The following is a 24,835-nucleotide window of genomic DNA, read 5'->3' as shown; positions in this document are numbered from 1 at the left end:
GAAATCCAGAAGAGGACATCGGATCTTCTGGTCCTGGAATTCGGGCATAGTTGTGATTGCTCAGAACCAAGCTCAGGTACTCTGCAAAAGCAATACTTGCTCCTAACTGCTTCCATCTTTCAGCCCCACTAATAAGTTTAATAGATTTAACTTTGTGAGTGTGTTTGACTATAGATTTTAATAGCTTAACATGGCAGGCTTGCCCATAGAGTTCTTAAAACAGTTCAAAGTTGTGTTTTACCTGTGTTAACATTCTGAGTTGGATCCCCAGGTCAAAAATAAGGCAAATATTAAAGGGGAACACTGTTAGCATGAATATTCCTTGGTTATTGGCTCTCACTGTGTGTGTGTGTGTGTGTGTGTGTGTGTGTGTGTGTGTGTGTGTATACACGAGCATATGCTGGGAAGCTACCCCAAGTGAGGGCCTTGTGTTCTGCCAGCAGATACCAGGTTGAATCCTGGGAGTACTCTTGTCTGTCACCGTGTGTCAGGTTTTTGGTTTTTGGTAGGGGTGGCGGTTAGCAGGATCTCACCAGATTGCCTTGAATTTGTAGTATTTCTGTCTCGGCTTCAAGCATGTACCACCATGCCCCGCTCACCCCTGTGGTTACACGGCAAAGCAGAGCTTCTGTGGTGCAGAATGGAAGCCCACATGCGTGTCGGCATGCCTGTTGGGTTTTGCTCCTTTCTAAATCATCAGAGAATCTGTTTGGATACAGATGTTTTGTGGAATTTCATTTATTTCGGCAACTACCTAGGTAGGAGTTTAGCTCTAGTTGAGTCAAGACACCACTTTTATTATGAAATCTGATGGCTGTGACCATGTTACTTTTCTTACTACTTCAGCTCTGTAAAAGCTGGAACCCTCCACCCCAGGACCTGTCCTGTCCCTTTCTCCTGCCTCTGTATAGGCCTGCCTGGGTGGCACCTCGCCCCCCTCTAACTTCACTGACTTCGTGCAAGTGACATTCAGGCTGATTTCTCCAGTTTGGTCTTTCCCGGGACTCAAGGTATCTCTCGGTAGCTCCACATGGACCTGTGACCAGCACAAGCACCTGACTTCAATGTTCATAAGAGTGTGCTCCATCTAACTTCACAGCCTTGGCAGATGGCACTGACCGTTCTTTACTGTCACCCAGATCCCAAGGCCCTGGTATCTTTGACCCCACCCCCCCCACGCCTAGTTGCCATGCTGGCGATTGAACCCAGGGCCTTGCCGAGCTACGTCCTCCTTCAAGACTCTCTTGTTCCTTCACAGCAACCCCTCAGGTTTGCTTTCCTGGCTGCTGGCTCCCTTGGTCTCACGTGAGCTCTGACCATAGCCCCGAGACGACACCTCGCTCTTGTCCCTGCATACTCTTTGGCAGACTAGCCCCCAAGAATCTTTATGGCGATCACATTGCTCACCTCTCTTCTTGTGGAAAACCAGGTGATCATTTCCCGTGGGACTCAGCCCCTTGGCCATGTTCACTAACTCCCTAATCCATCTGTGGAGTGCATCACACGCTCTGCTGCCGTCAAGGTCTCCCTGGCTTCAGGATCCTCGCGTTGCCTGGCCTCCAGACCGGAACACTGTTTTGTCACTTGCCTGGTCTCAAGTACTTTTGCTGGCCCTCGTCACCCTCTCTTATGCCGTTCAACACGCCTGGTACCAGGCGTCTGTTGACCTCTATGTTCATGGTCAATCACTCTTCAGACGGGCAGGAGCATCTTTTGTGTGTCTGAGCTCAGAAAGGACCAGGATGTAGTAGAATGGGATGTATTGGGAAGTTAGTGTCTTTATCTTGTACGTAAGGAAGTTTAGAGTTCTGTCATCGTTTTGTTCTCTCCATTTAACAAAAAGTCAGACAGTGTGTTACACCTCGAGTTTCTTCCATTGTGAAGTAGCCATTTCCAGAGAATGTGAGGAATTGAGGCCCTACCAGGACTAGCTGCACAAATCCCTGGTTCTTTTGAGATGCTGGCTCCTGTGAAGCCCACGCCCCCTTAGCCACCTAATAACAAACACTGTTCTGATGGTCCTGCAGGTTGTATTAGACTTGGTCTGACTGTTCGGCGTGTGATTAACAAAACTATTGGCCATTGTGGCCAATTCATTGTGAGTTTCTGCTACTCTGTACTGAGAGGCAGGACCGAGGGGCACACGCAACACTGACCTTGTGACTCTCTCGCTAACATCAACTCTGACTTCTCATGAAGTGTGGTGAACTGAAACAAGTGGATGTATCTCTGCAACCTCCCAGAACTCTAGGAAAATGACAGAAGGAAGAACAGTACAAACCCACCCTCACCCCCAGAAACAAGACAGCGAGCAGATTTTTCAAAGATGGAATGTCAGTGCCCGAATACAGCCTGCCTGCTGCCCTGTCTGCCAGGCGGCCGTGCAAAGCTTGGGATGACTTGATGAAATTTTGTTACAGATTCCAAAAGGCTGGAGTTGAGTATGTCGTGCCAAACCAAAAACAATGGACCAAAGGAGGAAGAGAATTAACCAAAATAGCATCCCACGCAGGAGGAAAGAATGCTGCCTCAGCTTCGCAGCCATACACTGGAGCTCTGAAACCAATCAGTCTAGACCCCGATAGAGGACCGGTATTCTTAGAAGGATTAGCAGAACAGTAAAGGATGCTTTTGACCCAAATTACGGGATGTTCCAGCCAGCTGTGGTCCAGTTTGTGTATTAAATAATAATTCATCATAGGAAACAGCAAAAAAAAAAAAAATTCCCCATTTTGAGGATCTAACCCAGAGCCTCTCATGAGTTAGGTAAGCACTTAATCATTGAGACCCTATTTATGTATGTATGTATGTATGTATGTATGTATGTATGTATGTATGTTTGGCTTGGGATGGTGGTATGAGGCTACCCTTGAACTCTTGATTTTCCCGTCTGTCTCTCTCAAGTACTGGGATTACAGGCATATACCAACATATCTACCACAATTTTTAATTGAAAAAAAAAAATAAAAAGACTAGAGTCAACTCTATCCCAAGATGAGCTCTACGTATTTATCCAATAATAGTGTGTTTAACTATTCTAATTTCTTTTTTTTTTTTTTTTTTTTGGTTTTTTTTTTTTTGGTTTTTCGAGTCAGGGTTTCTCTGTGGCTTTGGAGCCTGTCCTGGAACTAGCTCTGTAGACCAGGCTGGTCTCGAACTCACAGAGATCCGCCTGCCTCTGCCTCCCGAGTGCTGGGATTAAAGGCGTGCGCCACCATCTATTCTAATTTCTTGATGATGCTGGGAATCAAACTTGGGTCTTGCCAGGCAGGAGCCCTTCGTAAGCTATCTAAGAAGGCGCAAAGACAACTGTGAAGGAACCAGGGTGATATAGTGGCTGAATGTCAGCAAGCTTTTAGACCACGGCCATGTTTGATGTCAGAGCTTGAGGCCATGGTTTACCTTTATTTACCTGCACTGGCCGGGCGAGATCTGCTCTATCAGATGCTGCGGGATAGCGATGCGTGTAAAGAGGGCTGGCTAGCTGAGGTGCTGCCTCTCTCTGTTGGAAGTTGGCAACATAATTAGAAAAGCCGGTCTGTGAATTACAGTATGGATTACCTTGTGAGTAAAGCAGCCCCTCCCCAAGTGCTGTTCAAGACTCGCCTTAGGAACCGGACACAAAGACAGGGCAGTTCATCTTGGTGTACGCTGCTTAAAAATCCTCCACAGAAAAGCAGAGAATGGACTCTCCCCATGGGTAATAGTGGGGGTCAGTCAAAAAGAGACGTGCCCTAAGTCACAACCGCTCCCGGTGCTAGTGAGAAAAGTTGGCATTGCTTATGTTATGAGGGCCAAAGTCAGTACTTGTTGCCGTCTTGGCCAGTTTCTGATAGGCTCGGATCATTTTCAGGGTGTTCCTAGGTAAACGCTGGGGCTGTTGCCCCCGGGGGCTCCAGCACCATTTCAGCCTGATGCCACCTCACGGCATGCGTCTCGTAGTGCTTCCGTTCAAAACAGGGAGAGGAGAGTTAGGGGTTTTTCCTCTCTCGCCTTTGTGAGGGCTGGGACTGAAAGGTTCTTGCCTGAACAGCTCCTGCATTCTTATTTAAAGGAAGACCTTGGCACATGGCAGCCCTCTCAAGCTCTCTAGTGGGCTGTGGGGTGTGAGTGATTAGGAATGCAGCTGTGCTCACTACCAAGGCTGCAGCGCAGGCACGCACGGAGAGATTAGTACAGCCCCTTGGGCTCCCAGATCTAATTCTTCAAGTGCATGGCATGCAAGCCTCTCTCCTCGGAATCGATGCATTGAGGGCTGTTTGCACCGGAGGCCTGGGACTTATTTAAGAGCCCCCACCCTTGGCTCTGGAAAGGCAGCCCTGCCTCACACAGGAGAAGACTGACTTCATTTCAGCAGCTTTGTGTAGCTTGGCTCCAGTGTGCCTCTGGAGTACAAAATTCCTTGCTTCCCCAGTGTGGCCCTGCCTGCATAGATCCATCTCTGTCCGGAGGTTCAGCCGTGTGGTACCACTGGTGTTCAGAACTTGGAACTGCCACTTGCCTTGGCTACAGAAAGTTGTGTTTTCGCTCAGCTCATGCGTGTGGAGTTTCTGCTTCACACAGGCCATGCAAAGCGCCAAGGTGCACCGATTGGGGTGTGTCCACCACTGGTGGCAGTCGGGTACACAGACCCAGGAGCCAGAAAATCTTCTTTTTAATAAGAATGCAGGAACTGTCTGGGCAAGACAGATCTAGTTGGGGCTCTCGGAAGAGTGAAAGAAGACAAAGATGGGACTTTTCTGTCCTTTTGAGCAGAAACACTTGAGGTGTGCAGTGGGCGAGCCCCTGCCTAGAGGTAGCCAGAGTGTCTCTAGGCATTTCATAGGAGGGGGTTAGTTGGGCGGGCGGGAGTCAGGTAAACCCTGGTGGGGAGGGATGCTGTAGGCGTAGGATACAGACCCAGGTGATAGAAAGTAAAGGACCAGGGGGTTGAAATGTGAGGAGAGTAACTGACACTACATATTCAAGTGTGTATACCATGAGAACCCACTCCCGAGGACCCACTTAATCCTCTTAGTAACTTTTTTCCTATGGGGTGGGGAGGGAACCATCTAAGTACTGTAACATTTAGAGCCCAAGGCAGTCTGACTTCACATCCCAGGGTTTTAGCCTCCTAAGGCAGAGCAGGGTTTTATTTATTTATTTATTTATTTATTTATTTATTTATTTATTTATTTATTTATTTGCTAGAGCAAATGGTTACTTGAAGGGGAAAGGAATGATTTGAAGAGGTAAAGTGTAGGGAAAATGTGGTTTGGGACAGATGGGCAGAAAGAGGCTGAGTGCTGACTTAATTACTCTGGACGCTTCAGGAAGCCATTGAGAGTTTTTAATGGGGTGTGACATGGCCACAGTAGTAAAACATCTGAGTTCGTCACTCCCCGCCAGACATTCTCCCAGAGCTGGCACCCCTAACCTCCACTTTTCCTCCTAACAACCTGTAAGGTAGGTGGTGTGGATACCCCCTCACCCCCCACCCTCCTTCCGGCTCATGGATGTTAGAGAGGCTAAAAGACTTGCTAAAGCAAATATGAGGTGAACTTGAGGTCAGAGGCAAAAAGGTCACTGGAGAAGTCCCTAAGAGACAGTAAAGGAGAGGGAGGGATGAGAGAGAGGGCTGGGAGAATCTGAGCGATGGCAGAGGCTACCATCCCCACCCCATAGGATGCTGATGGTGGTGGTGTGTGAAGGGTGAAGTCCTCTCGTCTGTGCCTTCTCTGCACAGTGCAGAGTCCTGCTCAAAGGTAGGACTGAGGGCTTGAGCTAAGGGTGGGTATTTGTCAGAGCAGAACTTAGAGCAACAGGAGAAATCTATGCAGGGTTCAGCTTTCCAGAGAACGTGTGTGATGGCGGGGGCAAAGACAGGGACTCTCTGGGAATTACAGAGCGCTCTAACTCAGGGCTGGGTAGTGATGGAGGTCACACCGGGTGTTCCAGTCCATTTTTTTTTCTTCCCCTGCTATAACCAAAGAATAAAGGTTAATTCATTCACAGTTCTGAAGGCTGAAATGTTCAAGATTGGATGGCGGCATGTGGGAAGGAGCTTTTTATTGCCGCAAGTCAGCACCCGGCACCACATGTCAAGACAGAGAGATTGCTAGCTCGGGGCTCTTCTGCTTTTATAAACCTACTCATGCAGTCTGGGGTCCCATCCCCACAGCCGCATCTATTCCCTACCTTCAAACACACTAGCATGTGACTTTAGGAATTAAGTGTGTGTGAGTTGGCATTTGGAAAACTCTGGAGCTGTAGCAGAAGGACCAGTGGATAGGGGCTGCCTGGCCTCAGCATTTGAAGGGGCTGAATTATAGGCATTACCGGGTTCCTGGCCATCTCTGCACAGTTAACTTTGTCACTAGAGCCAACCAGCAGCCTGAGACAGTCTCCCTTTTTCCTCATTAAGAAAAAGATGGAAAGTTATTATGATTTTGGTTCCGGGTGCGGCTTAATTCTTGCCTGGCACCTGTTAAACACTGGAGTTTGATTTTTCCAGCATAAACCAGACACGGTGATACATTGCTGGAGTCCAGCTCTAGGGAGGTGGAGGCCGGAATACAAGTTCAAAGTCATCTTTGGCTGTTTGAGGCTCACCAGGCTTCCTAATGCCCTATCTGGAAAAAAAAAAAACAATACGATGCATGCCTTTAATCCCACTTTGATTCCAGTACTTGAGAGGCAGAGGCAGGTGGATCTCAGTGAGTTTGAAGACAGCCAGGGGTGTTTGAAGAAATCCTGTCTGGAAAAAACAAACAAACAAAAAGGAGAGAACAAAGAGGAAAAAACAAAACAAAATCCACTACCACCACCAGTAACAACAAAAAACCCAGACCCATCGCTGTCTCTCCTGAGAAAGACAGAAGCAGGGTAATGTGAAAACCCGGTGTGCTTTTAAATTGTTGCCTGTTCAGCTATGCCAGAATTCCTCCAGCTAGTTGTATTGAGGCGTCCTTGAGTCTGTCTGTGCCCGACTGAGATCTGCTGGAGCTCAGGGGTTCTAGGGTGGAAGCCACACCGAAGTGGGCAGGTCTTCCTCTGAGCTCACCGAGGCCTGGGCTGGCTGTAAGGAGGAGAGGTGTTGGTCTTTAAATTCCCCAGGGGTTAGGTGAAGGTTGATTGAGTGAGAAGGCCACGCTGATAAGGAAGTGTTTGTGCTTCCCTACAGAAGGGCCCAGAGGCATTCTCATCTTCCTTTTATTGAGGCCACCTTGAAAGGGAAGGTCCATTAAGTCTTGTTGATGTGCTCCCTGCTGCCTCCAGCTTTCAGTCAAGACTCTTGCCCCCTGCAGGGCTCCAGCAGCCGGTCTCTGAATGCCTGACCTGAGCCTGAGGGAAGAAGCTGTGGCTCCGTCCTCCTTCTCTTAGGCAATAGCAAGACTGTGGTTTCATCTTGTTGGTCAGTTTCTTGCCGAGAGGCTACCTGAGAGAAAAAGAATCTTAATCTTTGCTGTATTTTTTGGTAGAGACAGGGCCTTACTGTGTAGTCCAGACTGACCTCACCCTGCTTCAGCCTCCCAAACACTGGGATTAACCCACTATGGTCAGCATTTGATGCACTTCCGGAAAAATAAAACAAAGCAAAATAAAACAAATTGTTCCTATGAGAGAGACCTCTCATCTTGAAGTGCGTAAGACATGGCAACAGTTTCTCCACGGAAGCAGCCATATTTGTTGATTTCTTTTTAAATTAAAAAATTGGTGGTTTTTCCCTTTATTTTCATTTTTTTATGTATAGTTGTCTTGTCCTGTGCATGCAGTGTGCACAGAGTCAGAAGAGGACATTGAATTGTCTGGAACTGGTTGTGAGTCACCGTGTGGGTGCTAGCACCGGAACCCGTGTCTTCTGCAAGATCAGCCAGTGTTTTTGACTGCTGAGCCTTCTCTTACTGAATGTTCTTTAACAAGTTTTCTCACTCATAACATTCACCTATTCTCAATGGCCCTCAAACAGTTCCCACACTTTTTACTTGTGCCCATCTTCCCTGTCTTAGTGATGAGGAGCAGACAGACTCAGGAGGTGACAAAGCTTCACCCCAGGTGGCACCATGCCCTTCTGCTTCATTGTCTGGAGCGGGTCAGTAGTGGACAAAAGGCTGAGTGGATGAAGAAAGGCCGTAGAGAGAATGCGGTTCTATGCTACATACTGTTTTTCTGTGGATGCCAGGACTCTAGGCAGCAGTGATCCTTAAGATTATAATGAAGTTGAAAGTTTTCCATTGCCCTGTGATGCTGCCTGTCTATACATGTTTGGGGTAGCGCTGGTAAAACCAAACCAAGCCAATCACACAGAAGTTTAACACAGTGTGCAGACCAGGTGACGATGGGGACATGCTTTATAACATTTTTGTTTTGGTTTTGGTTGTTTTTCAAGACAGGGTTTGTCTGTGTAACAGTCTCGGCTGTCCTGGAACTCACTTTGTAGACCAGGCTGGCCTCGAACTCACGGAGATCTGCCTGCCTCTGCCTCCTGAGTGCTGGAATTAAAGGTGTGTGCCACCACTGCCCGGCGCTTTATGACATCTTTTTCGAAGAAAGTCTCCTCCCAGGACAGTTCTTAGCTCCTGTCTCCACTGCTGAAAAAGGACTGTGCTTAGTATCTTCCCTATTTTGAATATTTAGGATAGTCTCAAAGACCTTTGAAAAAGGGAAGCATAGACTAAGAGGCACCAGTAAAGCTTCTTTATTTCTGGTAAGTCTCTTTATAAAAACTGATGATGTAAAGGTTAAGTGATTAGTCTACAAATAGGTATTGCATATAGTGATACCCTTCAGCTTGGGGTTTGGGGAAGGGGGAGAGGATTGGAGATGCAGGTGGAAGGGATGAGCTAGAGAGAAGTGGTGTATTTCCCTCCTGGAGTTTGCCTCAGCAACATTTATCTATATTGAGGGTTCTAACATACCTGAAGGCTAGTAAGGTGGCTCAGCAGTTTAAAGTCCAGGTGACCTGAGGGGGGAACCTCAGAGACAGGTGGAGGGAGGGAAAGATTGCACTGACACTAAGTAAATAACACTATAATTAAAGATAGGCTTGATTTAGAGGCGGTTAACAGATCTATGTAGGGCGGTTTTTATAACACGGTGCTTTGCTTTTCTCGCAATCACTTTCCACAAGAACTACCAGTTCCGCCATCTTTGCCTTTTGGAAAGGAGTCAGGGTGGTAGAATCGTACTCAGGGAGGTCTGAGTGACCACGAGTGACTCCTGAGCTGCCCTGTGCTCTCATCGCTCGTCCTGTCCTTTTCACTTGACGCCCAGCAATCTGCCGAACACTTAGGCGGAGGAGAACTTGAGACTGCCTAGCACGCGTAGGCCTCACACAGACCTCCCGTTCAGATCCTGGGGATTTGACTCTTAGCAGTTTCCTCTTTTCAACACAGCACCGTGAATTTAGGATTTCCTTCGGGTGGAGAACCTCCCCTCGCATTTTGCATTTTCTTTGGAGTAAAACTACAGAGCGCATGGGTGAATATTTTAGCCCAGCTTGGAAGGAAGCAGAATTGTCTGCACATGAAAGTATTAGGGAAGACAACCAGCCAAACAAACAAACAAACAAAAACCTCTCAGAAGATTCACTTGAGTTTCCAAGCTTGACTTTATATACAGTGCCACAGAGAAACTTAGCACTCGTGCAAAGAAAAGGTGCAAATTTTAGGTACGATGCTGAAGAGTTAGTAGAAGATTATAAACTTGGGGAATTACAAAAGAGACGTCCGACAACTAATAATAAAACAAGCAGTTCCTTTTTTGTTTGTGTGTACATCAGAGGCCAGCTCAGGCCAGCTGCTCTGCAAGTTCCCAGGCCCCAGGCAGTGCTCCTGTGTCCACACCTCCCAGGAGCAGTGCTGGGATCGCTGAAGCACGCCACCGCACCTGGCTTTCTACAGTGAGTTCCAGAAACACAGCTTGGGTTGTCAGGTTTGCATGGCTAGTGTCTTTACCTGTGGAACCATCTAATAGTGTTCTTCTTATTACCTTTTTAATGGCAAGGCTGACTGACTGACAGAGATAAACATCTCTAAAACAAGATGGCCAACCCACAAATTATAAAACTAATGAAACATAATAGTTTTTCTTCACCTTACCGTCAAATGGAAAAATCTTGTTAAGTTAGTTGTAGCTTTGAGTAAGAGATATTTTTCACTCCGAGTTGTTGGAAGTAGGGGTGGGCGCCCTCTTTCTGGAGGGCGGTTTTGTTGTTTGTATTCTACCCCCTCCTCCACCGTGAGACATTCTTGTAGAAATGTAAAGATAAAATTAGATGGGGACACATTTATGGGCAGTGACGTTTACAGTTCTGTGAGTGGGAACGTTGATAAGAACCTGGTAGAAGAGTTCGGTTACATGGAACAGCCATGTACTGTGCAGCCGTGAAAAACAGCTGTCAAGGAGTTGGTGTAATGTGCTGTGATGTAGTGTTGCCTCTTGTTTTGCTGGATGGCCTGCAACTTGCTTTGTTGACCAGGCTGGCCTAGAACTCACAGATGTCTTCATGCTGCCCCCTGGGTGCTGGGATTGACGGGATATGCCACTATGCCCTGCTAGGGTGTTTGTTTTTTTTAAGGAGTTTGTTTTCAGTTAATTATTTGTATGTCTCTGTGGGTTTGTGTGCATGAGTAGTAAGTACATACAGAGGTTGGAAGAGAGCATTGGATCCTCTGGAGCTGGAGTTAGCAACAGTTGTAAGCCACTGAAAGTAGGTGCTGGGAACCAAACTCGGGTTCTTTCCCAAAGCAGTATGTGCCTTTAACAGCTGAGTCATCTTTCCAGCTCTTTGGGGAACTGTTAACAATACAGAATTACAATATTGGGTGGAAATTGGGTGGAAAGAAGATACAGAACTCTTCTACATGACAAAGTTCACATTTTACCTAAAATGTGTATAGCAAAAGTGTATCTGGGATATAGTGTAAGCCTTGGCCGTCATCATGAGTGTGGTGTTGGAGGGATTGTGTGTATGCTTACATGCTGTGTGTAAATGATTTAGAATCCTGTTCTTGACAGTTGATCACTCCCATATGGTATGTGTGCATGTATGTATATTGGGATGAGGTTTTGCCACTTAGCAAGAAGAGCCAAGCTACCCAGAAGTCACAAGGTGGTAGGGCCTGGTTTGGGATTGCATTAACCTTTGTAATAATAAGATTAATGCTTTCTTTTAGAAAGAATAGGGGGAACCAGTGCAAATGTTAAATAATGCCCACATGTGGCCCACTCAGTTCTACATGCCTTTGGGGTGATCAGATCATGCCTATAGAAGAAGGCCCTGTGATACATCTCATTTGCCAAGTCGTAAAGAGACAGCAGTTTGTTCATGGCGGAGGATGGATTTGAGTTCAGGCAGTCTGGATCTAGGGTCCAGGATGTTGAGCACCACTTACAGAGTCCCAACATTTGGTTCTGTTCCTTCTGTGCACAGCAGTGGGTGTCGTTACTGCCAGTGCCAGGCTACCAACCTGCCCGGATGTACTTTCTGCTGCTTGGCTCTCACTCCTGTCTGGGAAAGCTTTGACCTTGACATCAGGAACCCATTGGCGGAATCCGAGGCCTCTGGATATATAGAGTCCTTTTAGCTCTGTGATGTGGGCTTGTGGTGGGGTCCAGGTGAGGCCTTGCTGTTTCTGGAAGCCCTTCACCTTTTCCTTTCTCTTTCTGAGAATGGCTCATTGGTCATCCTCCGGGAGCTCGGGACCACCAGACATTTCTGAAGGTTTGTAATCTTGCATGAAGCTTCTAGATCACAGAAGTTAGGAGGAAACCCAAGCATGGGAAGGTAGGGCAGGGATCTGGGCATCCGCCCTCCTTGGCTGAGATCCCCGTGATAATATGTTGTTCCCCCAATGCTTGGGACTGGGAGTGCTCACTCTATGTGAAGATTTTTGTGCATATATAATGAGATCTTGGGGATGGCACCCAAATCTAAACCCGGAATGAAGGTGTTTCATATACACTTTATACCCATAGCCTAAAGGCTAATTTATATAACGTTTTCTTTTTTCTTTTTTCTTTTTTCTTTTTTTTTTTTGATTTTTCGAGACAGGGCTTCTCCGTAGCTTTTGGTTCCTGTCCTGGAACTAGCTCTTGTAGACCAGGCTAGCCTCGAACTCACATAGATCCGCCTGCCTCTGTCTCCTGAGTGCTGGGATTAAAGGCATGCGCCACCACTGCCCGGCCTAACATTTTCTACAGTAAGCAGGGCGTGCTGGCACACACCTGTAATCCCAGCACTCGGGATTTAGAGGCAGGAGGATCAGAACCACGTCAGATCCGTTCTCAAACAGCAACAATAATAGTTTCTGATTTTGGAGCATACTGAGTTCTGAGTTTTCTTCTTTGGGGAAAAACGAGTTTCAAACCCAGGGCCTCATGCATGTGAGCTCAGGACTGACATTTCCAGAGCCTTGAGTTTCCGTACCTGTGCCTTCTCATTTTGTTTACTGTTTGCCTGATTGATTGATTTTTTTTTTTTTCTTTTATTTTGACTTTAGCAGCCCTGGGCCTCTGGCCCAGGCCCCCATGCTTGCTAAGCAAATGTTGTATCATTGAGCCACTCAGTCACAGCCTCCCCTAACTTGTACACACCATTTCTTTAATAAGCTTTCTTTGCTTAACTGTATTTTATATAAAGTTTTACTCTCACTGAAGATTTGCTAGTTCCTTCAAAATCTGTGTGTGTGGCAAAGATCTTCCTATGATTCAAGTTAGAGCAATTCCATTTTTGTATCAAAAAGAAATACCACCAGCAACTGTCTGAACTTGTACTTTGCTGGGGACAGCGCCAGAATCTGATTAATCCCTGGATTTTTTTTTCTTTTACATTAATGAAACAGCAGGAAAACATTGCAGTCTTCAGGGGGGAGGTGGAAGCCTAAAATCCACTTTTTTTAAAAAACATTTTTAAATGTATGGGTGTGGGGGCCAGGAGGCAGGTCTGCACGTGCCACAGAGTGTGTGTGGATGTCAGGGGACAGCTTGGGTGAATTTGTTCTCTCCTTCCACCACGTGGGCCTCAGGAGACGAAACTCAGATTGGTACATTTGGAGGCAGGGGCTGAGCCATATTGCCGGCTCCTGCATTTTCCCTTAGGCCCGAGAGAGTCTGAGACCTGGGTCTGATAAGACTGATGTGCAGGTACTTTTCTTGTGGATAATGTTCTGTTAGAATCAAAGCTGAAGTCGGGCCCTTCAGACACTCAGAGCAATCGATGTTTCTCTCAAAAATGTGGAGCCCCTCGTGCCTTTCCTTACACATTTTAAAGGAGCTGATGAGGGGGGAAATGGTGTTGAAAAAGCAAATTCTTGTGCAAATGGACAAGAAGTAAGTCAGATGTAGGATACCTTAAAATTAAGGCGGGATGTTTAAGAAAGTGAGGAGGGGCCCGAGTGGAGAAGAGGACTCTAGTGCATCTCTGTGTTGCTGCTTCTAGGGAAAGAGGATGAAGCAGCCGTGGGTTGAGAACAGAAGGCTTGTTCTGGGGTCTGGCCAGGTAAAATTCCCTCAACGAGAGCAGTTACAAAGTGAAGGGGCGCCGGGCGGTGGTGGCGCACATATCTCAGCACTTGGGAGGCAGAGGCAGGAGGATCTCTGTGAGTTCGAGACCAGCCTGGTCTACAAGAGCTAGTTCCAGGACAGGCTCCAAAACCACAGAGAAACCCTGTCTCGAAAAACCAAAAAAAAACCAAAAACAAAGTGAAGGGGCTTTCATCCTTCAGGGGTGGAGGACTCAGATAGAGACTAGAGCTTCCGTCAGTAGGCCACGTGGGTAGGCTGGGCAAGCCAGGAGACCTCAAGCCACAGTGGGCACCGCGCTGTTCACTAGGCCAGCAGACGTGCAGAATGAGCCCCCTTACCCCATCTGCCGAACCTGCTGGATGGTGGCAGGCACTCTGCTTTACCTGTAGATGTTGGCCGAGTACCCCAAGCCAAGGAGCACTGGGGATGGGCGAGACCGAGAAAGACTGCTGAAACCCAGACTAGGAGTTGATTCTTCCTTCAGGTACCCAGGAAATGTTCATGAGTCCCGTGAGAGTGTGTTGATGCGTGCGTGCGTGCATGTGTGTATGCTAGGGAAAAACTGCTTCCTCCTCTGTACTGGCATAGTTGTGGGAGAGGACCAAGAGACTGTCCACTCGTAAATAAGAGCCCCTGCTATAAGCCCTTCAGTTTAGGGACCACCAGCTGGCCTTCTTCATGAATGGCCATACCTAGCTGGCACTTGGATTCCCTTCTCTACTCTCAGAGGCTCAAGAAATCAACAGATGTGGAGCCGTAAGCCTGTGGACCTTGGCCATTTTACACATGACTGAAAAGCTGGGAGCCTGGCCCACAGGGTGGCATTTCCTCACCGTCATTGCTTGGACGCGATAATGTCTTTGGCCCTGCCTCTAATGGGAGACACACGGTCTCTACCTGAGGGCTCAGATTCAGTTTCGTAAGCTTTGTACTAAGTAAGTGATTGAAACTCTCCGCTAGGTCTTAGCAGCGGGGATGTTCTAACCTGTGGGGCACAAGCCTTATGGGTGAATCACAGTTGGTGGTGTTTAGATGTTCGCTATCCCTCGCTTTTCAGGATTAGTGAAGAATATGTGTGTGTTCTAATTTTTAGTTTGACAGCCTAGATCTAGATGGGAAATACATTTGCACTGAGATATTTCTGAGTATGTTTTAGCCAAGCACTGTAGTGTTCCCTCCACTCAATTTAATATGTACGTAACTGCCTGAGCCTTCCATGAGAATCTGTTGGCTTCAGAAATAACTTAGAAGCATTTATGGTATGTTTTAAGTTCTTCATGCTAGTTTTTATTTATAGGCATTAAAATTGAATGTGTCACTCTTCCACTATATAAACTGAGAACTGGGTGGGCTTACCATTATTCTGTGCAAAGGCCAGCAATTGAGTCAGGCCTTCCGGTTATTAGCCATGGAAATGAGAAGTTGGTACTGTAGAAACCACAGGCTGGAGCTGAAACCTGCCTTCTTCAGGTAGCCGGACCAGTCAAGTCCTGAGCTTTCTCTTCTGTAAGGGAGGAACCATGCCTTAAAGATAAAGTTGATAGGCATTTGACCAATACCGGCTCAATAGTTTTGAAGCATGGAAACAGATGGGTAAGAAAAATGCCTTGATAAGTGCCTTGAGAGAAGACAGAAGAAGTCACCCGACCCCAACCTGCTCACTCTTTGACTCTTCATGCTTTATTTTTATGGTGTGTCTGTTGAGCTTGGCAGGGTCCCTCATTCAGTGTGGTGAAAACCTGATACCTCCTCTCGCCGTCTGATATGAGGACAATCCATACTCACTGAATTACTGGAAAAATCAACGTTGCCCGCATTGTTAGGAAGCTATTTGGAACCTCCAATGTTTTTCTTTCTCTTAAACAAATAATGAAGCAAGCCTTGTGTGGGGACAATACCTCCAGTCCAACCCTCAGAAAGCACAAAGATTGTTGCAGGTTCAAGGCCAGCCAGTGCTTCGGATTGAGTTCAAGCTGCGCCTTAGACTAACACTAATGGTGAGGCCTGCAACTTTGGGGGCGTGATGACGCTCCTTTGGGCTCTTCCACTTCTCCCTGACTGCCTCTGCTTAGAACAAGCATTTCCCCAGCAAAACTCTCCAGTCACCAAGAAGAGGAAAGTTTACTGAAGTTTGCAGACACTTGTCCTGCATATAATGGCCAACGCAAGGAAATCTCCATTAACTCACACTCTTCCCCCAGGGGTCAGCACACTGTCACAGAGGAAGGACAGAGAAGCAGTGCTAGCTGCCCACCCGCACTGCGCTGCCCTGGCCACGGCGAAGTTGCTACCAGAGTCAGCACGGCGGTCAGCATCCAGCCACTGCCTTCATGATGGTGGCGATGGTAGGCGTTCCCTTTCAAGAACTCCACTGCCCCAGCATACAGGGCTTTTCCTCCTGAGTATGAGGAAGATCTCCGATAGATTTTCACTTTCCCTATCACGGGTTCCCTGCCAGGGGTCATAGGAGACTCTACATGTGTGAGAAGTGAAAAAATTCCTCCTGACCATTCAGTAGAAATCACAACAAGCCTACTATGTGCTGGGTGTTTTTTGGCACGTGAAGAAGAGGACATAGAAATGGCTGAAAGGTGGACAAGGAACACTGGGGTCTAATGAGGTGCGAGGCATGATGGGTAAATAATGAAGCAGCTGGGAACCAGGGCTCAAGACAGTAGCCCCCTAAGAGGGAGGCCTGGGTGAGGGCCTGGCTGTATTCTGTGCTAGCGCCTTGGGCCTCGCGCCTGGTCTAATGCTCTTTGGTGATTTTGAAGTTCTTATGTTTTCTGTTGGGGCTCAAACTCTGAGCCTTCCACTTGCTAGGTAAGCAGCCCCCTGTGAGCCGTGCCCCTGCTTTGCCTTAGGCCCTGCAAATCACATGGTTTTGTAGGTCAAGATGGGGTGTGAGGTGATGGTTGGGTGTAACTGAAGAGTTCTGGTGTGCTCGGGACCATTCAGCTTTATTCTGTGGGCAGTGGGGAGCTGTGGGAGGGTCTGTACTGGGGCGGCAGAAGACCCAGTGGAAATAGGAGGCTGTCGGTGCACTGAGGGCAATGGAGGACATCATGCTGCGACACAGGGAGGCACCAACCATAGCAGTTCATTCACAGACCTGGTGGAGACCGTTCGTTTTGGGCATAGGGCGGAAGGGAGGGGGGCTATTAGGGGTGGAGGTTGGGTTCTGGGAAGCTAGAGATCCCATAGGCCAGTGGGGCTGCTAGAGACGAGTCCTGAGCCAGTGGTAGTGAGGCAGATGTTGTGCAGGAATGGGGCAAGGCCTTTTCCAGAAGGACTCGGAAGTCTTGGGAGGAGCTGCTTGTGGAAACTCGGAGCGCAGCTGCGGTGGATGGCCTGCAGATCAGGGTTTCTGTCAGCATCGAGAGCGTCACTAGAACAAATATTCATCCAAAAATAAACTTCCTGCTCTTCCTGTTTTTATAACTTGCCTATTTCCTCTGAGTTTGAGGCTGGTCTCTTGTTCCGTGGGTATTAACCTTCAGAGGATCAGGACCTCTATAGAACTATTTCCTGTACATGTTTATCCCCACAGCCCGAAATTATTTCTCCAAATGATAAGAGGAGTTTTTTTCCATCCTGGTGTGTCAGCCTTTGAGAGGTTTTCAGTTGGGAATCCCAAGGATGAAGGCTCATGTCAGGTCAGGGGAGACCAGGTAGTGGTGGGGAGTGACTTCATTCATTGCTTGTGGTTTTGTTTGTTTATAGGTTGTGTGTGTGTGGTGTGTTATGTGTGTGCATATACAGGTCAGAGGAAAAAGTGGAAAGTTTGGAGTTGGTTCTCTCCTTCCACCATGTGGGTCCTGGGGATTGTAGTCAGGTCATCAGGTGTGGTGGGAACAGCACACTTATCCAGGGAGCCATTTTCTAGTCCGCTTAGTGTTTTTGCTGTTGTTTACTTGTTTGTTTGCTTGGTTGGTTGTGGTTTTTTGAGACAGTATTTCTCTGTGTGGCCTTGATCCTCCTGGAACTTACTTTGTAGACCAGGCTGGCCTCAAACTCCCAGAGATCAGCCTTTCTCTGCCTCCCGAGTGCTGGGATTACAGGCGTGCGCCACCACTACCCGGTCCCATTTAGTGTTTTGATGAGCACGTTCTGTCCACCTCACATGTTAAAGGTGTCTTCTTTGGAGACAGAATCCCAGAGATAGGAAAGCACCATCTTTAAAGGACCCCACATGAGGAAGGTTCTAGTGCCGCCATTGAATAAATACCAGCTGAAACAGCTCTGCCGTTCTCAAGAGCTCGGTGTTTCTTATTGGACTACCAGTGGCTCCTATGTCTCCAAGCTGTAAGCAGGGCATCTGCTTTCATAGGCAGGGAGTTAGAGTGGCTGCGCGCAGAAAGAAAACCCAGTTTGGTCAAGTTTAGAGCTGGATTCCGTAAGCGTGGCGGCTTCAGCTCACCCGCCCTGCCCACTTGCCCCCAGCAGTCCTCTTGCTTCTCCTAGTTAGTCCTTTAAGATGTGAGCCTCCTCTTACAGACAGAGGCTGCGGTGTCCTGGCTGTGTGGGCAGCAGCTTGTGCCACAGTGGAACTTGGAGGGGAGCCAGCTGCCTCTCATTGAGGCCTTCTTAGGTGGGGCCGGGATGCCACATTTTTTTCAAAAGCCACCACCCCCATGGCTGCTTAGAGATCCAAGTGGCTCTGTTGGGAATGATTGTCCCCAGGCCACTGTCCAATACTGTAACCACTAGTCATTTGGGTTCTGAGCCCTTGAAACAAGCTAGTGTGGACTGACAGGTGGCGTCAGTGCAAAGAGTCCGTTGGATTTTTTTTTTTCTATTACAAAGAGGTGCTAGGTGTCTTGTTAGTAATTATTTTCTTTTGATCACTCGTGGAAACAATGCTATTTTAGACGCACTGAGTTATGTCAACTCTGGAAAATCTCCACATTGTGAATGTGGCTTGCATTCATTTCTGTGTTGTTAATTTGTTGTGGTGAGTTCCCAGGCTCACAGGCTCCAGACCTGGGCTCCCTGTTGGCCGAGCTGCGGGGTGACCCAGCCCTAACACTGGACTTCCATAGGGCAGTGGTTGGGACAGTGATTCCTTTAGGCAGACAGTTAATCACTTAATAAGCAACACACACACACACACACACACACACACACACACGGGGCGGGGGGAAGGTTCCCCTCTAGTCTTCCTTACCAACCAGCTTCCTTCCTGGAAGCCTTTTCTCAGATCCAGCACTAGTCTCTCTCCTGCCCCAGGTTAGACTCCAGTGGCTAGTTGCCTTTAATCCTTGCACTCAGTGCTGGCAGGTGGTCAGAACCCAAAAGCTGCTATTGCAGAGTGGGTCGTGCCCATCCCCCATTGCTGCCCCCCCCCCCCCCCCCACGTTTGGAGTGGGTTCTCAAGGATAAGAACACTCCGGGAAGCACACGATGGAGGTGAATCCAGCCTGGGAAACTCCTGATCTGGGAAGTGCAGGAACACACTCACTTAGCTCACCTCCGGTGTGCTAGCCTTTCAGGGACAAGGAGCAGAAGTTCTGCTGCCGGCCAAAGCCCGACAGTTCCCTGCTTTGAGGAAGAAGTTCTGCTGCCCCAGAGGTCCAGGAAGAACATGTCTACCTGGACAGTTATCATTTGCAGGGCTGGAGGGACACCTGTTTCACCAGCCGTTACAGAATCCCTGTACTGACCACATTTTTGCCCACTCTGCTGTCTCTTCTGTTTTGTTTTTTGAAACAGGGTTTTTGTGTGTGTGTGTGTGTGTGTGTGTGTGTGTGTGTGTGTGTAGCCCTGACTGTCTTGGAACTCTCTCTCCTAGACCTGACTGTCTCTGCCTCCTGAGTGCTGGGATTAAAGGCATGGACCACCACCACCAGGCTTGCTGTCTGTTTTATATTGAACCATTTTTTTTTTAATCTAATCTACATGGGAGTAGGCATTTATTGAATTATTGACTGTTTGGAGTATTTGAGCACTGCAAAGTTAATTAATAGAACAAACTCCAAGCTATCTGAGTAGCCACTCTTAGTTCCCGGTTGTGGATGGAGCACCTACCCATAGCTAAGATGGCCTGAGTTGCCCTGTGACGGAATCGGTGTTGGCTGTGGAGTTTAGGGTTAATTCAAGTCCAGTATTTGACTGTTGTCAGTGTGTGCTGCCTGGACTAGCTTGTGATGGCCTCGTTTCATTTGCGCCACCGTTTGTTTTGTGATAAGATGTCTGTTGGAGGTACGGGCTAGGGCCTGATACCGGAGGACGATTAGCTGCAGGGTCCCCAGACCATCTGAGCCGAGGATGGAGGACAGTCAAGCTTTGCTGGGAGGATAATTTCTGCCATTCCTTTTGAAAAGGTTGCTATTTTATTTTGCTTTTTGTTTGTTTGAGGTTGTTTTTGTTTTGTTGTTTTGTTTTTGTTTTTGAGACAGTCTTGATCTGTAGTTTAGGCTGGCTTTGAACTCACAGCAGTCCCCCTGCCTCTGCCTCCCAAGCGCCCAAGTGTTGTGATCATAAGTCTGAGCCATCATGCCTGGCTTTCATGACTCAGCGTTATGAGCTATGGGAGTAACCACATGGTTGCTGTGTTCCTTCAGAGGGCTCAGAGCTGTGTGAAAAGGGGGTGATGTGACTTCTGGGGGTGCCCTGCGGCATAGCCAGCTCTCGCGATGAGTTTAGAATGAGAGCCACGTGCTCTGGATCAAACCTCTGTTGGCTTCTGCTTCTCCTTGACTTGGCATATTGGGGTCTTGTTCCCTGTGTGCTGGTTTCCCCATCTCTCAAATGGGGACACTAAAAAAAATCTGTGGGAATTCAGGGGACTCAGACAGAGTCTATTTATTTAGCACATCAGGTAACTGTCAGCTGACCTTCATAGTGACGTTCCTTGGTGCCACGCCATGGATCACAGCGCTAAAGTGTTAAATTCTGGTTTGTGTTTCTGTTTGAAGGTGACGTGATCAGAGCATGTGGCTGTGTGTCTAGGCGGCGCTCTTTGTGTTTAAAAAGTTGTCACTCAGTGCTGGGCTCTCACCTGGTAGGGCTCTGTTCTCTATCATAAAAACCAGCGAGAAAGATGGAGGCTTTGGAAGGGCCGTGGTTGTGGCTCAGGAGTAGCACGGTGACCTAGCATGCACAAGGCCCTGGGTTTGATTCTCAGCACCACAGAAAGTAAAGGTTAGAGTTGTGTGTGTGTCTGTGTGTCTGTGTAACAGGCACTATCCACGTGCCACAGCTAGGCAGTCCCTGAGCAGCACAGCTGGGCTCTGTGAAAGTGCGGAACCAGCACCACATTTCCACGGAGACTCAGAGGGGCAAGTTCGAGGGCTGTGCCTTCAGGTTCACGTGGGAGGTTGGAATGTTCAAGCAACCTTTGGGGTCTTTCCTGTGAGTGGAAAGGGGTGACTTGTTCAGACTGTCCTGAGACACGTCAGAGGAAATGGCCATGAAAGAGCGTGAGGCGCTGCTGTTTGGCTGGATCCGGTTTCAGCCTCTCTGTCATAGTAACAAAGGCTGGCCTGGCCTCACTCCTCCTCTCTTGGGGGTGGGGGGGTGCATTCTTACACTTTAGGGTTATTGTGAGGGTCAGTCAGTTGACCTAGAAGGGACCTGAACAGATACGGATCCTACTTCTCTACGAAGACCTTAGAAGGACACGACTAATTTCAGTAAAGAGGGCGGAGGCTCACGGCTGCCTATCAGTGTTACCCACAGGAATGTCTCCCAGTCTCTTGTGAGGTGAGGCTTGCACATCTGAATTGCTGGCTCCTCTCTACTTGAATAAGGCCAGCTGTTAGGCTGCTGCAGCCAATTGGCTGTTTACAGCTCTTTAGCCAGTTAAAACAGGACTTTATCTGTCCTGGCATAGGCTGATCTCCACCAGAGGCGTGTTGACACTTAATGCCCTTGTAAGCAAAAGGGTGTGGAGCCAGTGGAATGTGGATGTAAAGTAGGCCTGACTCTGGCGTTAATCAGTCCTCCTCCCTGGTTTGTACAAGCTCCTGTTATCCTTGATGGCATCTGCAATTCAGGGGAGCTGACCTGGATGCCAAGTCTGGGGCCCTTGGCCCCAACAGGTTCTCACAGCACTGATTCCTAAACCTTGCAGAATTACCTGGGAGCGTTGGAAAAGACGGGGATCCAGGCTGCTCCCCAAACAGACTATATGCCACCACTTATAAGAACAGCAGAAAGCTCACCTGACATCCAAGCTTAAGAGAGAGTAGTTTCCTTGGTGGGAGAGAAGCCTGCTGTCATCTTTGGATCATCCAGGGGGTGTTTCCCCAGTGGGCCAGTCCGGTGACTACGTAGTCTTGAGAGTGGGTAGCCATTTTAAAGCGAAACCCAGATAGTCATACATATTTCATACATAAATACTTTTGTGTGCATCCCTAAGTGGTAAGGACCTAAATAAGACCTAAATAAGAGTTACTGTACCGTCATACCTGAGGATATTAATAAGAAGCCTGTGTTCAGGTTTCTTCAGTTGGTCTAAAAATGCCTTCACAATATTCGTGGTTTTTTTTTTTTTTTTTTAATTAGGGCCCAAATACATACAATTCATTTCAGTAATCTGGCTTGGACTCTGGGGTAAGGACACTGTAATTGTGTACACACAGGTGCACATGGGTGTGCACATTTGGAAAGAGGTGTCTCTGGCACCTGGCCCAGCTGATGTTTACAGGGTGTTCTCTTGCCTCCCCGAGCCCTTCGAGGGCCCTTGCCAGCTTCTCCAGCAACAGTTCTCAACCTTCCTAACGCTGTGACACTTTAACACAGATCCTCGGGTTATGGTGACCCCCCCACACACAACAAGGTTTTCTTTGCTCTTGCTATGAATTGTGATGTAAATATCTGGTATGCAGGAGCTCTAATGTGTAGCTCCAAGCCTGCCTACCTTGCAGGGAGTCTTACGTTTCTTCCATCCCCAGCATAAACCAGGCATAGTGATGCACCCCTGTAATCCCCGTGCTTGGGAGGCAGAGGCAGGAGAATCAGAAGAAGCTCAAGGCCATCTTCTTGGGGGCAAAATGGAAGAAGGCAGCAGGGTCTTGGCTGGAAGCTGTGGCTAAGGGACAGGCTCCTGGGCTCCGTTGAGGAGTCCTGCTTTGACAGCTCCCCTAGGAGCCAGCTGGCACTTGTGTTCCCGTGGAGGGGCAGCCCAACCTTGCTTCCTTCCCCTGGGGTGACTTTGTATGGAGTTGACCTCCACCTAGGTCTCTGGGTCAGGTCCACATGATGACCACTGTCTTTCTTTGTAAAGTTTGTTTGTTCCTTTGTTGTTAGACTTAGACCAGCCTTTAACTCGCTGTGCTTCTGAAGTTCCCTGCCGGGTGCTGAGATGACCGGTCTGTGTCCCCGCCACATCTAGACAGTACTTAAAGTGACAGCCGCCCAGATAAGTCCATTGAATTGGATTGGAGGTGAGGCGGGGTCAGCAGGAAGAGGGTAAAGCCGAGGATGGAGACCAGATTCCCTGATTGATTGACCTCTCTTTCCTTCCTCTGTTGAGTATCTCGACACACTCTCTAGCCGAGCAGATGAAGCCCTCCTCTGTAGCCCTGTGGGATTCCGTCTTGGGTGAGGATGGATTTGCAGCTGTCGGGGATGTTCTTTGTTTCTTTCCTGCATCACAGTCAGGTGGCGAACAACAGCCGTAAGCACATTATTCATCTTACGACCGATCTTGTGAAAAGGGTAGGAAAACCCAAATGCTCTTTGATAACACTGGGGTCATAGCTCATCGGTAGCGTGCTTGCCCTGAACCTGCAAAGGTCCTGGGTCTGATACCGCTAGCGCCACAAAAATGAACAATCACTGAACAGAATCATGGTATAGTAGTACCCTTATAGTAAAATAATGTGCGGATGTGGGGGAAAAAAGACCAAGTTGTCTGTGCTCCAGGATATAAAGGTCAAAGAATAAAAAACAAGGTTCAGGGGCTGAAGATGATGGAGAGATGGCTCAGTGGTTAAGAGCGTTGGCTGTTCTTTCAGAGGATCCAGGTTCAAGTCCCAGGACCCACATGGTGGGTCACAGCCGTCTGTGACTTCAGTGCCAGGAGCTCCAACAACTGCTTCCGGCCTCCTCTCTAGGAACCCATGTGATGCACAGATAGGCGTGCAGGCACATAAAATAATAAACTTGTAAAAAACCGAGGTTTAAAGACTCTGAGAAGTATGACAGTGTTTCAGGGCACCCCCCTCCCCACTCTGGGACCACAGACATGTGCCACTGCTCCTGACTTCATGCTGTCTGGGGGAGGACCATTCCCGATCCTGTTGCTTACTGTTCAGTTTACCAACCAAGCTACGTCCCAGCCCGCCAGAAACCTCTTAAAAGATGGCTCCCACAGCCTTGCTGGGTGGGAAAGGGGGGATCAGATTATAGGATGTGGTAGAATATACCTTTTTACACTTTAATTTATGAATCAGACAGCAATCGGCTAAAAGAATCCATCTTTATTTACATTGTCAGATAAATTGGTGGCTTTATTATGTCCCAGTTAATCTGTGTTGTAAGTTGTGCGCATTGCTTGCTAAGACATCCCAGATTCTGCCCTGCTGTGACCCCAGCGTGGCTGCTATCAGTCAGTGGAATGTGACTCCTGTTCTTCCTGCATTGCCTTGCTCGACCACAGGTGATTGATGCTCACTCAGTTCTGTTCTGAGACCCGTGGGCTTTTCCCTTCTTCACCCTGAAATATAGCCTGAGCCAACAACACCTGGAGCTTAACTCTCGGGGCCACGGAAGGCCCAGAACTGAGCCCTGCAGCGCAGTTAGCTGCTGTTTCCCAAAGACGGTGGTGCGGCCGCCTTTGCCTTGCGACTGCCTGGTGGCTTATCTGTTGGCATCCTGTCCACCAAATTGATAGTGTGTTTGTTTCCAGCTTTGGAGTGGCAGCACAAATGGGTCCCACCCTGGTAGTTTGGAATGTTCAAATGTTGAGACTTGTTCCTCACACCGGGTTCATTCTTAGCAGCAGAGATCACAGGAAGCAAACAAATGAAATCCTCCTTCCTGAACAGAGAAGAGCAAGAGAGGATCTTGGGGCATCTGAAACAAAGAACATCTGGGAGTGAGCCTTACGCAGAAGTGTTCTGGAAGACAAATCCGAGTACACTCATCCCTGCCACAGAAATCCTTTTTGTCATGTATTCATGGAGCCCGCATCCGTTGTCCACTCTCCCTTCTGTTCTTGCTTTAGTACCTGATATTTATGTTAATGAGGCCCGGGTGCTATCTTTGTAAATGGCAGAGAGTGGGTGAGCTGCCTCCCTGCCTTCGGTTCCGCAGTGGGTAGGTGCTGAGTGTGCCGATCAGGTGAGGGCTTTGTTCTCCAGCACCGGCAGCCTCTTTTGTA

The 24,835-nt window shown here is 48.2% G+C and overlaps 1 protein-coding gene across 1 annotated transcript in view; it reads left to right on the top strand.

Annotated features, from left to right (window-relative positions):
* Spred2 (sprouty related EVH1 domain containing 2) overlaps nucleotides 1-24,835 on the top strand; it is a 107,075-nt gene that overhangs the window by 22,476 nt on the left and 59,764 nt on the right. The gene's annotated exons all lie outside the window — the stretch shown is intronic.

This window comes from Chionomys nivalis, chromosome 6, assembly GCF_950005125.1.
Source record: "Chionomys nivalis chromosome 6, mChiNiv1.1, whole genome shotgun sequence".
NCBI classification, from domain to species: Eukaryota; Metazoa; Chordata; class Mammalia; order Rodentia; family Cricetidae; genus Chionomys; species Chionomys nivalis.
Note: the sequence above shows the minus strand (reverse complement) of the source record. Positions and strands in the feature narration are given on the sequence as shown.